Source organism: Mytilus galloprovincialis, chromosome 2, assembly GCF_965363235.1.
Source record: "Mytilus galloprovincialis chromosome 2, xbMytGall1.hap1.1, whole genome shotgun sequence".
NCBI lineage: Eukaryota > Metazoa > Mollusca > Bivalvia > Mytilida > Mytilidae > Mytilus > Mytilus galloprovincialis.
The window spans coordinates 13,614,580-13,626,524 of record NC_134839.1 but is presented as its reverse complement, the minus strand read 5'-3'; positions in this window follow the sequence as shown (position 1 = coordinate 13,626,524).

The following is an 11,945-nucleotide window of genomic DNA, read 5'->3' as shown; positions in this document are numbered from 1 at the left end:
ATGTTATTTACACCTCGTATAAAAAAGGAGTATTAAGGTCAATGAATTATGTAAAGTTGAATCATACATTTATCACATATCGGTTACAACTTTCAGAACCTATTTGCTAACGTCATGTGAAAATCAAGGATTTTTTTTATGGAAATTTTAAAGTTTTGGAAAATGCATTTTTTAAAGTTATTTTAATGTATGCTTAAGCTGAAAAAATTATGGTACGCAGATAGGCATGCAAATTTAATTTCATGACCATAATTTATTTAAAAAAAAACGGAAACATATTTGTATTTTCAATTGAATAACATCTACTTTACTCTTTTTTTACTCTGTAGAATCATTCAAGTAATATATAAATGGTTGCAGTGATAGGTAAGAAGATGTGACACATGTTTGTTTGAAAAACACAATTATTTGAAAAAAAATGTTATTGGTATGCATTTGATTCTACAGTTCTCTTGAATTCTAGATACCGTGTACATTATAACATGCGTTTGAATTATTTCTAAGTAGATTTAAACGTTAGCTAATACTTTGCCATGCATCCCTTATCTAGTGTTGTAACAGAGTAAATAATCTATGGTAGCCAACTTCCACGGCTCTGTTAACTTTTCTGCGTTTGAATGCTGAGATTATGTGCTTATGAATCCTTGCTTTGAAATTGGAAAGGTGGCGTGAATATTGAATGACTTGCTTGCAGAAAGTCGTTTAGGTGATTATTTCTATCTTGCAATCCTGTCAATATGTTTTTTTATTCGTCTACAAATGTGACAAAATGTACGACATACATACATCTTTAGATAACTTTGGTTTGCACCGGACTGATACATGCATGCTAAATATGTTTACTCAATATCTTATCCCGATGTGATAGACAATTTGCCTTTGTGCTAATTATTTTTATGTTTTCGGGGTTAAAGGGGCATTAGCTGTCAAATTGATGTTCACTGATTTAACTCAAATTAACATATTTGAGTTATTACAAACTAAAAGGTTTATACAAATCATAAAAAGTCTAAGTATAACATTTACAATGATTGGTCTCGATAATATGTGTGAGTATTTCATGTGTAATTTAGTATAGACGCCATCTTATCAGAATATAGAGGTGAATCAGGTCCCCGAAGACTACCGACGGTTACATAACCTAATAAACATAAATATCGATAAAAATAGATCAAAATAGACAGCGAACCCGTGAACATGAAACTTTCTAGGTGTGTTTGATGTGATAATGAAGGTTAAAAAGGTCAATTATCATTTTAACCTGTACAAGAATGAGTTTTTATGGATTGAACTAGTCAATCAAATGGTTTACCCTTGTGTCACTTTCAATGTTGACATTTTTTTCCTTGTAATAACTGAACACGTTGAAGTAATTCATACGTAACCCATCTTTAGCGAAGGGGTTTAATTGAAGGGCGAATTATCCACTTGCAAGTGAATATTTTATCGACGTTGTTTCTAAACTTATTTTTACAAAACTGCAATAAACTGGATACTGAAAGCGAATTATCATTTTACTATTCACTTTTATTAATAATTAAACCAGAAAAACCCGTATATTTTGTACTTTTTTATATCTTGTAGCTAATGCATCTTGAACAACAGAAATCAATATACTGGACAATTGATCTGTCAAATAAATTCCACGAAAAAGACTTAAGATTGAACAAAATTTATTAACGATTTCGATACACATTTATATCAAATATTTCATAATTGAAAAAAAGGTTCGGTTAACCGTTTATACACATTTTGTTTTAAAATAAAGACAACAGTGGTATACCTCTGTTCAATAGCCATAAATTGGATTAACTGAAACGAATCCGGGTCAAAAACAAAACCGAGAGAAACACACCAACGTAACCCTATAGATATAACAGTTTACATATTTAGAGTCAAAATATAAATCTAGGATCATTTAATCGAACCCCCCCCCCTCCTTTACATGCGATTCCAATCTAATAAAAATAATACGAAATCGATAATAATTCAAATTAGAGAACGAGCATATGTGCTTTCGTCGCAAAAGTAAACATGTCTGTCTCTATAGTATTTATCACCAATGTAGCAACACAATTTATGAGCAGTTGATTACTTCCTTCCTCTGATTCCTGTTGATGAACAAGAGAAAACTATTCTATTTCTGTTGATACAGTTGTTGGACAAGAGAAAACTGTTCTATTTCTGGTGATACATTTGTTGAAAAGGAGAATACTATTTATACATCATAATTTGAAATTTAAATTGTTAAAAGATTGAATGTTTATAATAATAGTTGTACGGTCCTTAACCTAGGTTTTCTTAGTTTTAAATTTATATTCGTATTAATAGTAGTATCACTCTTAATACTTGAATTATTTTTGATACAATTAAATGTTATTCTGGAATTTATTTACACCTAATTGTACACCAATATAGGTACCGATGAATTAAATGTTAATGAATATCTTTTTCTCACACTTCCTCAATCGATACATGAGAATGTCAGTATATCCGAATTCTTTTAACTTTACAGCAAGATGTGTATTTTGACGATAATTGTCTCTCCAATGATTACTGATGCCCAAATATGACAGCAATAAAAGCCAAAAACATAAACCAAACGTGAAAGATATAAAAAAAAACACCAAAAAGACAAAAAAACGTTAGGCGAAATTTCACAAGGAATCAGAGCTTTGCATAACATTTTGTACCAGCAAAATTAATAACAATATCAGTGTTTTGATGCGAATTTCACATTATTTGCTATTTGGCTGGTAATAACCCTTGGTAACTTAGATCCTCAAAATAAATTTGAGAATGGAAATGGGAATGTGTCAAAGAGACAATAACTCGACCATAGAGCAGACAACAGCCGAAGGCAACAAACGGGTCTTCAATAAAGCGATAAAATGTTGCAACTGTACTAGGGCCTCAGCTGGCCCCTAGATTTAAAACTGTACTAGTTCAGTGAAAAAGCAGATATATTGACCCAGTTTAAGAAATACCAAAGGGAAATTACCATAAAGACTTCACGTAAAAAGTTTTATAATCTTAACGCCATTCAAAACTTGAGTACAAAAGATGTACAAGCTTTTAATAGTAGGTTTTTTGTCTTTTCTCAGCCATTTCCAATATTAGATGTGAATTTCGACCATAAGTATCTCTTTAAGGATGATAGCTGTACAAATATATGAAAATCCAAGACCAAATGTAACAATAGATAGCGGATAAATTCAAAATAAACCGAACACTTTAGACAAACAAGGACAAGAAATCAGAGAAGAGGCGCAAAAGATACCAGAGGGACAGTCTATCTATTTTAATATAGATTAGACCGTTTTAATGTTTTTACACTTATAATTTTGGGGCCATTTTTAGCTTGCTGTTTGGTATGAGTCCAGACTCCGTGTTGAAGGCCGTACCGTGACCCAATAATGGTTTACTTTTATAATTTGTTACTTGGATTTAGAGTTGTCTCATTGGCACTCATACCACATCTTCCTATATCTATATTAGTTGAAAATATTTACACATATGATTAAGGTAACGCGAGTTATATTATTATTAAAGAAAACTCAGCCGCAGAAGACTGCGTAACAGGAGCATATTATACACAATATAAATCACAACATATTTCATAATACATTCAGTATACATTTTTATATTATACATCTTCAGAAATAAATCTTTGTTTATTGCAATTTTAGATCACACAAGCATCTTTTCTACCTTTTGAATAAAAATTGACAGCTTAGACAGCACATTATTATTACAATATTTAAGCATACCCAGTACTTTTTTAACATTTGGATATTTTGAATAATATAGAGGTATGAACTTCCCCCTTAAATCTTTAACTTCACAATTGGTACATATACATATATAGTGGTACACATCCCCAAGACCAGCTTTACAAAGTGGACAAAGTCTCTCATTTCGTGGTACATTTCTCCATCTTCCTGTTTCAATGGGAAACTTTGTATTACATACCCTTAGTTTACATATATTAACTCTATGACCCCGCCTCAATTTTAACAGATATGGTTCTAAGCAAAACTCTTCTTTGAAGTGTAAATAAAGTTCCCCCCTTAATGAGTTATTTATATCAGAGAACCATTTTTGAATAAACTGGTCCTGGAGACGCTGCCTCACATTAGTTTTAATATAATTATAATCAACTTGCTCCGGAATATTATATACTTCACAAAAGCCACAGTCATTAAACACGGATTTTACATAGTTAAACCATTTGAAATTATAACCTTCATGCTCATGCATGTACCAAAGTAACTTGTACAGTTTACCCGATAATTTTTTATCGTTTGTTGCAAGCTTGTGCCAAAAACATACCATTTTTAACTTGATCTGCAGTTCAAGTGGAAATCTTCCAAGTTCTCCATACACCATAAAATTTGGCGTAGAGGATCGCACCCCCAAAATGCGCTTACAAAACTGTAGATGTAATTTTTCAGTATTATTTTTATTTTCAAACCCCCATATTTCCGAGGAATAGGTCAAAATAGGAACCACCAATGCATCAAATAATTTTAACTGTAAATCAATCGGGAGTGAGATATTTTGTATCTTCTTGTATAGAGCATAAAGTGCTTTTTGAGCTTGGTCTACCAGTTTTTTTCGAGTATCATGTAGCGCATCAAGGTATAAATCTAACAACAACACACATTTTTTACTTAAAGAGAGATGGAAAATATGAAAAGATGGATGAAAGATACCAGAGGGACAGTCAGTTTAGACATATGTTGTAAATATTGACCCAAATATGATTAAGGTAAAACGAGTTATAGTATAATGATGCGAATCAAGGTATCAATCTAACAATAGCAAACCCTTTTTAATTAAAGAGAGTTTTTAATTACTACTTAATAAATAAATTTGGTGAATTTACTGTCTTCTGATTGGTTAAAATAATTAGCTTTATTTTCAATGTTTTCAATTTTTATGGCGACACGCCCACTCTAACGTTGTGTATTCATACGCAAACATCTGTGTACGTTGTTATTCGTATTAATATATATCTTTGAGCCTTATTTTTGATAGAAATTTATTTATAATGAATGGCAATAATTTATTTTGAATTTATTGAACCATAAAATTAATTTTTGACTCTTCACATTTAACATAATCCGCGCGAAGCGGATTATGTTAAATGTGAAGAGTCAAAAATTAATTTTATGGTTCAATAAATTCAAAATAAATAACAGCCATTCATTAAGTGTATTTGTTTTGCTTCGTGTTTCACACGTCAAATTTTACCATGATACGGAAGCCTTTTAGGGCCACGCTAGGCTACTTTTTACAATTTGATATAACAAATTATTAGTTTGATATAACAAATTATTAATTTGATATAACAAATTTTAAATTTGATATAACACATTTTCGATTTTGATATAGCAGATTATCAATTTGATATAACAGATTATAAATTTGATATAACACATTTTCGATTTTGATATAACAGATTATCAATTTGATATAACAGATTATAATTATTTGATATAACAATTTATGAATTTGATATAACAAAAAAGGAAATTTGATATGTCAAACTACTTTTGCATGGACTAGGGTTATCTCCCATCTCTATTTGAAATAGGGAATATGTAAGTGAAACGTTTAAGGGCATACGATACAGTTTTGAACCTGTATTTACAAGTTGATGAAAATTTGCATATAGGCTATTTTTTACCTGATTAAATCAAATATGTAATAAAAAATATACCTTCATGTGCTACTTTTTGAGTAAAATGAGGTCGAAATTTTGTATATTTGCTCAAAATTCAGATTTGTGTCCGTATTTTCTTTTTCGAAAGAACGACGTAACTTTTTTGCTTTAAAAGATAAACACAAATTGTTTTTTGTTAAATAATCGGTAATTTCTGTATTTAAAAAGTATCATTAAAAATTATGCAATTTTTATTCCGAAATAACTCTATTTTTATAAAATGTTCATGAATAGAGGAAAAAACGTCATTTTTTGCTGCATGTTTATCAAAATTAAAAAAATTGCGCTATTTACAGTTTTATAAAATTTGGGTCACATAATCTTCTTGCAAAATGAAAAAAATTGCTGTTTTAAAAAATAAGGGTCCATGCACTCGTTTTCAAATTAAATCAGTTTGAATGATAAAAATCAGTCGAAAAATGCATCTTTTCCCGATATGTCATAGTTTGACGTCGCGAAAATAACATTTTACGTTAGCAACACCATTACCTTCCCTGTAACTGTATCGTATGCCCTTAACGTTACTGTTTAGAGATATAGACCTTAATGCTTTTGCATTGCTCGTGTTCAGAAATCCTTATTCTATATATGCAACGTTATAAAGGTGCTCAGATTATACTCGTTTGGTCTTTTTTAACAGAAAGTCCACAATCATTCAAAATCTCACGCATGTTTCTTTATCTTTAATTAATAAAAAATAAAAATAAAAAACATATGTTGAAGCAAATTTATTTAATACAAATGCAGTGATGAATTGAAGGATGTTAAATAAATCCTTTCATAGATATAGGAAGATGTGGTATGAGTGCCAATGAGGCAACTCTCCATCCAAGTAACATTTGCAGCGGGAAAAAACATGTTCATATTGAAATTAATTAAGCAACATGCCAGGGTTTTTGTAAGAAGGAAAAACATTTTTTTCTTATCTTTGCATGTTCCTATGTTCCTTAAAACACCAACATCTCAATAGAACTCTTCGTTTCGCTTTGACTTGCAAATGTGCAATATAAATTGATGAAATATACCCCCATTTTCTCTCTTATATTTGTTCGTTCTAAGGCGCCACGTCCCACAAGCGAAATTGAGAAACAAGTCCCGAAAATTGTCTAAAATATAAGGGAAAGGGAGGGTTGGTTATAGAAACATTAAACCTGTAAATTGAGTTTTGAAAAAGCATTATATATTTGTTACTGGACGTCAGATGAACAATCAATTAATACACCATACGGGTTATGCAACTTTTAATTAATCATTATTATGATAAAATCACACCATGTGTAGAGAAATTTACAATTTGTTATATCAAGTAAATAATTTGTTGTATCAAATTGATAATTTGTTATATCAAATTGACAATTTGTTTAATCAAATTAATAATCTGTTATATCAAATTAATAATCTGTTATATCAAATAAATATTAAAAAGTAGACTAGCATGGCCCTAAAAGACTTACGTACCATGATAGGGTAGCTAGAATCAAGTTACAATTTTATTGAGTCCAAGAGAAACTTCATTCAAAGCCGTCAAGCTAGAGCCATCTTATTGAGAGAAAAAAACGCAGTATTATACTAACTTGAGTAACGTGCAGCTCAGTACGATTTGTTGCTTCAGATTAAAAAAAAGTTCAATCACAAAAATCCTGAACTCCAGAATATTCAAAACGGAAAGTCCCTAATCAAAAGGCAAAATCAATGTAATGTTAAAAAGGAAACGATTGTTATTGTTTTCTCATAAGGTTTTTTTGTTCAACTGCTACTTCGTGTATTTGTTTTGCTGTATGTGTGACACACACACATCTTACCCTGATAAGGTAAATAGAATCAACATAAACATTAATTGAAAAGTTCTGTGATCTTGTGATCTTTAGTCTTTGTTTTATTAATTTATTGTATTTTACAATTGTACGAAAGTTATAACACTTGTAATATATATGAGATCTTCCTACACGATGAAAGGTCGTTCATTCAGTTTCTTACTCTTTGTAGCAATTAAACTAGAGGCTCTAAAGAGCCTGTGTCGCTCGCCTGTATTTACTGATGCTTTGGAAATCATGTAAAATAAGGTTAAAATCATAATTTATAGTATAAACTATCATTAGATACTATAATAATATCAAAGATAATAGTAAAAAACTGAAAACTTTCCATAAAATTATTAACTGAGGGGCAGCAAACCCAACAACTGGTTGTCGGATTTGTCTGAAAATTTCAGGGCGGATATATCTTAATTTGGTGAATATTTTTGCCACCGTCAGATTTGCTCTAAATACTTCAGTTTCAGAGCTATAAACCAAAAACTGCATTTTACCCTGTGTACTATTTTTAGCCATGTCTGCCATCTTGGTTCACGGACAGGGTCATCGGACAAATTTTTTAAACTAGATACTCTTATGATGATTGCGGACAAGTTTGCTTACATTTTGTTTTAGTAGTTTCAGAGGAGAAGATTTTTGTAAAAGATTACAAAAATTTAAGTAAAAATGGTAAAATTGACTATCAAGGGCAATAACTCCTGAAGGGGTCAACTGACCATTTATGTCATTTAACTTCTATGTAGATCTTACTTTGCTGAACATTATTGCGGTTTACAGTTTATTTCTATCTATAATAATATTCAAGATACAATGTAATAACCAAAAAACGGGAAAATTTCCTTAAAATTACCTATTAAGGGTTAGCAACCAAACAAGCAGTTGTCCGATTCATCTGAAAATTTCAGAGCAGATAGAAATTGACTTGATAAACAATTTTAATCCGTGTCAGATATGCTCTAAATGCTTTGGTTTCAGAGTTATAAGCCAAAATCTATATTTTAACCCTATGTTCTATGTTAAGCCACGACGGTCATCTTGGTTGGCTGGCAGGGTCAACGGACACAGTTTTTCAACTACATACCCTAATGATGTTTGTGGACAAGTTTACTGAAATTTGCATTAGCAGTATTAGAGGAGAAGATTTTTGTAAAAGATTACAAAAATTTAAGAAAAATTATTAAAAATTGACTATAAAGGGCAATAACTCCTTTTATAGGGAGTCAATTGACCATTTTGATCATGTTAACTTATTTGTAGATCTTACTTTGCTGAACATTATTGCTGTTCACATTTTATCTCTATCTATAATAATATTCAAGATAATAAACAAAAACAGCAAAATTTCCTTAAAGTTACCAATTTAGGGGCAGCAACCCAACAACGGGATCTCTGATTCATCTAACAATTTCAGAGCAGATAGATCTTGACCTAATAAACAGTTTTATCTCTGTCAGATTTACTGTTAATGCTTTGGTTGCAGAGATATAAGCCAAAATCTACATTTTATTCCTATGTTCTATTTTTAGCCATGGCGGCAATCTTGGTTGGTAAGCCGGATAACCGGGCACATTTTGTAAACTAGATACCACAATGATGATTGTCGCCAAGTTTGGTTTAATTTGTCACAGTAGTTTCAGAGAAAACGATTTTTGTAAAATTAACGACGACAGACGACGGACACAAAGTGATGAGAAAAGCTCACTTGGCCCTTCTGGCCAGGTAAGCTAAAAATAGAGAGAGAGAGCTAATGTGATGACTGTACCCACACATTTGATGAAACTTATTACAAATTAAAAAAAAAATAAGAATATGTAAAGAAATTACAAGAACAACAGAAAACAATATCTAGATTGTTAATCAGCGTATAAGTTGCTCACAAAGCATTTTATGATACAATTAAACAAAAGTTCGTTCATTCAGTTTCTTACTCGTAGCAATTAAAAAATAGAGAGAACTAATGTGCTAACTGTACCCACACATTTGATGAATAAAATTGAGAATGGAAATGGGGAATGTGCCAAAGAGACAACAACCCGACCATTGAAAAAAACAACAGCAGAAGGTCACCAACAGGTCTTCAATGTAGCGAGAAATTCTCGCACCCAGAGGCGTCCATCAACTGGCCCCTAAACAAATATATACTAGTTCAGTGATAATGAACGCCATACTAATTTCCAAATTGTACACACGAAACTTAAATTAAAATAATACAAGACTAACAAAGGCCAGACACTTATTTTAAATTTAAAAAAAAATAATATGTAAAGAAATTACAAAAACAACAGAAAACAATATCGAGATTGTTAACCAGCGTAATAGTTGCTCACGAGGCATTTTATGATACAATCTAAAAAGTATAAGATGTTTTACATATTTGATTTCGATCCTCGCTGAATCAATAAATGTTATCAAGCAACTTTAATAATTCCTTCTTCCGTGCATTTTCAAAATCTGCTAAAGTAATCTTATTCTTTTATCAGTTGAGTTTACAGTTTGAAAATAATTAAATATCAGCGATCGTTTTTTTTTTCATAAAAAAATAATTAATTGCAATACAGTAATTGTGCGTGATCATGCAAACAATTCATATATATTTTTTTTAAAGAACCCTCCAAAGAATCGCTCGTATGAAGTACAATGCAGGCATTCTGGTAGGAATATATCATGAATTACACAATAAGCATTATAAATTATTTACGATTCAGAGTTCTAGCACTAATATGATTTAAAACATACCTTTTTCAAAAAAAAGTCCCTTAGGAATTATTAAGCAACCTAGTTCCAACTACTTCTAGAAAAGTTGACCTTACATGGATTTGGCTTTTCACTTTTGGTCCTTTTTCATCACATAACTCTTTATGTATTTATACATTATAAAATTGAGAATGGAAATTGGGAATATGTCAAAGAGACAAAAATCCTATCAAAGAGCAGATAACAGCCGAAGGCCACCGGTGGGTCTTCAACGCAGCGGGAAAATCCCGCCCCTTAAGGTGGTCCTCAGCTGGCCTCTAAATAAAAATGTGTACTATTTCAGTGACATTAGACGTCATATTAATTTACAAAACATATAAATGAACTAAATTAAAAATAACACATACACAACTTACAAATGTCAGAGTCTCCTGACTTCTCACTTGGGACAGACGTTAAAAGTGGGGTTTAATATTCTTGAGTTTGGTCGTTCCCGGAAAAGGTATATTCAGAAAAGCACTCCAACTAAATAAGCACATCAATAGTATTTTTTTTTTTTTCATTTTGTAGCAAAATGTCGACTGAGCTGCTAGTAACTACGTATACTAGCCCCCGTGATGTAATCAGCTATGTTTTCAATGTGCTGAAACTTATATGACTATTTTAACATACTGTTTATAAAATTCCGCTTGATAAATGTAAAATTTATTAAGAAAACAAGGTTTCAACTACTTCTGGCAGACATTTGATGGATTTTAGTCATTGTTTTATTTTCCTTTTAACAACATTGATTATTTATTATTTATATTTTTTTCTTTCTATTGGATTGAATTTTAGCGTTTTATAATGGTCATTTAAATGTATCAAATGTTATAAGCATTAACAAGACTGACTGCCTGGTGAAATGTTTCCCAAAACCCCATCGGAAGTCTGTGTACAATCGGATGCAGAAATATTTGCTGTACCAGCGAGATAGGTGCTCAATTGGATTTAAAGCTAAGATAATAAAATATTACATCAAATGGGACATATAATAACAACATATTAATTTGCAATAGAGAAATTCATGTTAAAGTTCATTAAATCAATCCATGATTTAAAGCCACTGAACACAAGCAATAAATCATCATTCAATGAGAAACCTTCATAACAACTTAAGGAATAGTATTAAACCCTGCACTTGTGTTTGCTATAAGAGCATGCTTAGGTCGTTAGTTTTCCTTCCTGCAAACAAACCATAAAAAGACGAGTAGACTGAATCAATCGTATTCGATTCTGCTGATGCATTTTTTAATTTATTAATTGTTTACTCAATAAGAAACAGAAATAATGTGAGAAAAAAAGACATATGACTGATTTTCAAAGTTTTCAAGGATCAAGATTTTGCTAATTTTTTTTTAGAACATAACGCAATGTATTTCCAAACGAGCTGAAATGCATATAACATATAAGGGAACAGTCATTATTTATCAGCTGAGGGGGTCGGTGCATTTTAGGGGGGGGGGTCATTGCCAAAAAAGTCATACCACTGGGGGGATTACCATAAAACAAATGTTAACTAGGGGGGGGGGGGGGGGGTCACACAATAAAGGTTTTTATGTCTGACTAGTATATAAATTGCTGACAAAATTGAATCGATCTGCGAATAATGTATGTTTACTAAAACTTTGATAGTGTAAACTGTAAAACAACAGCAGGATATGCCTAAT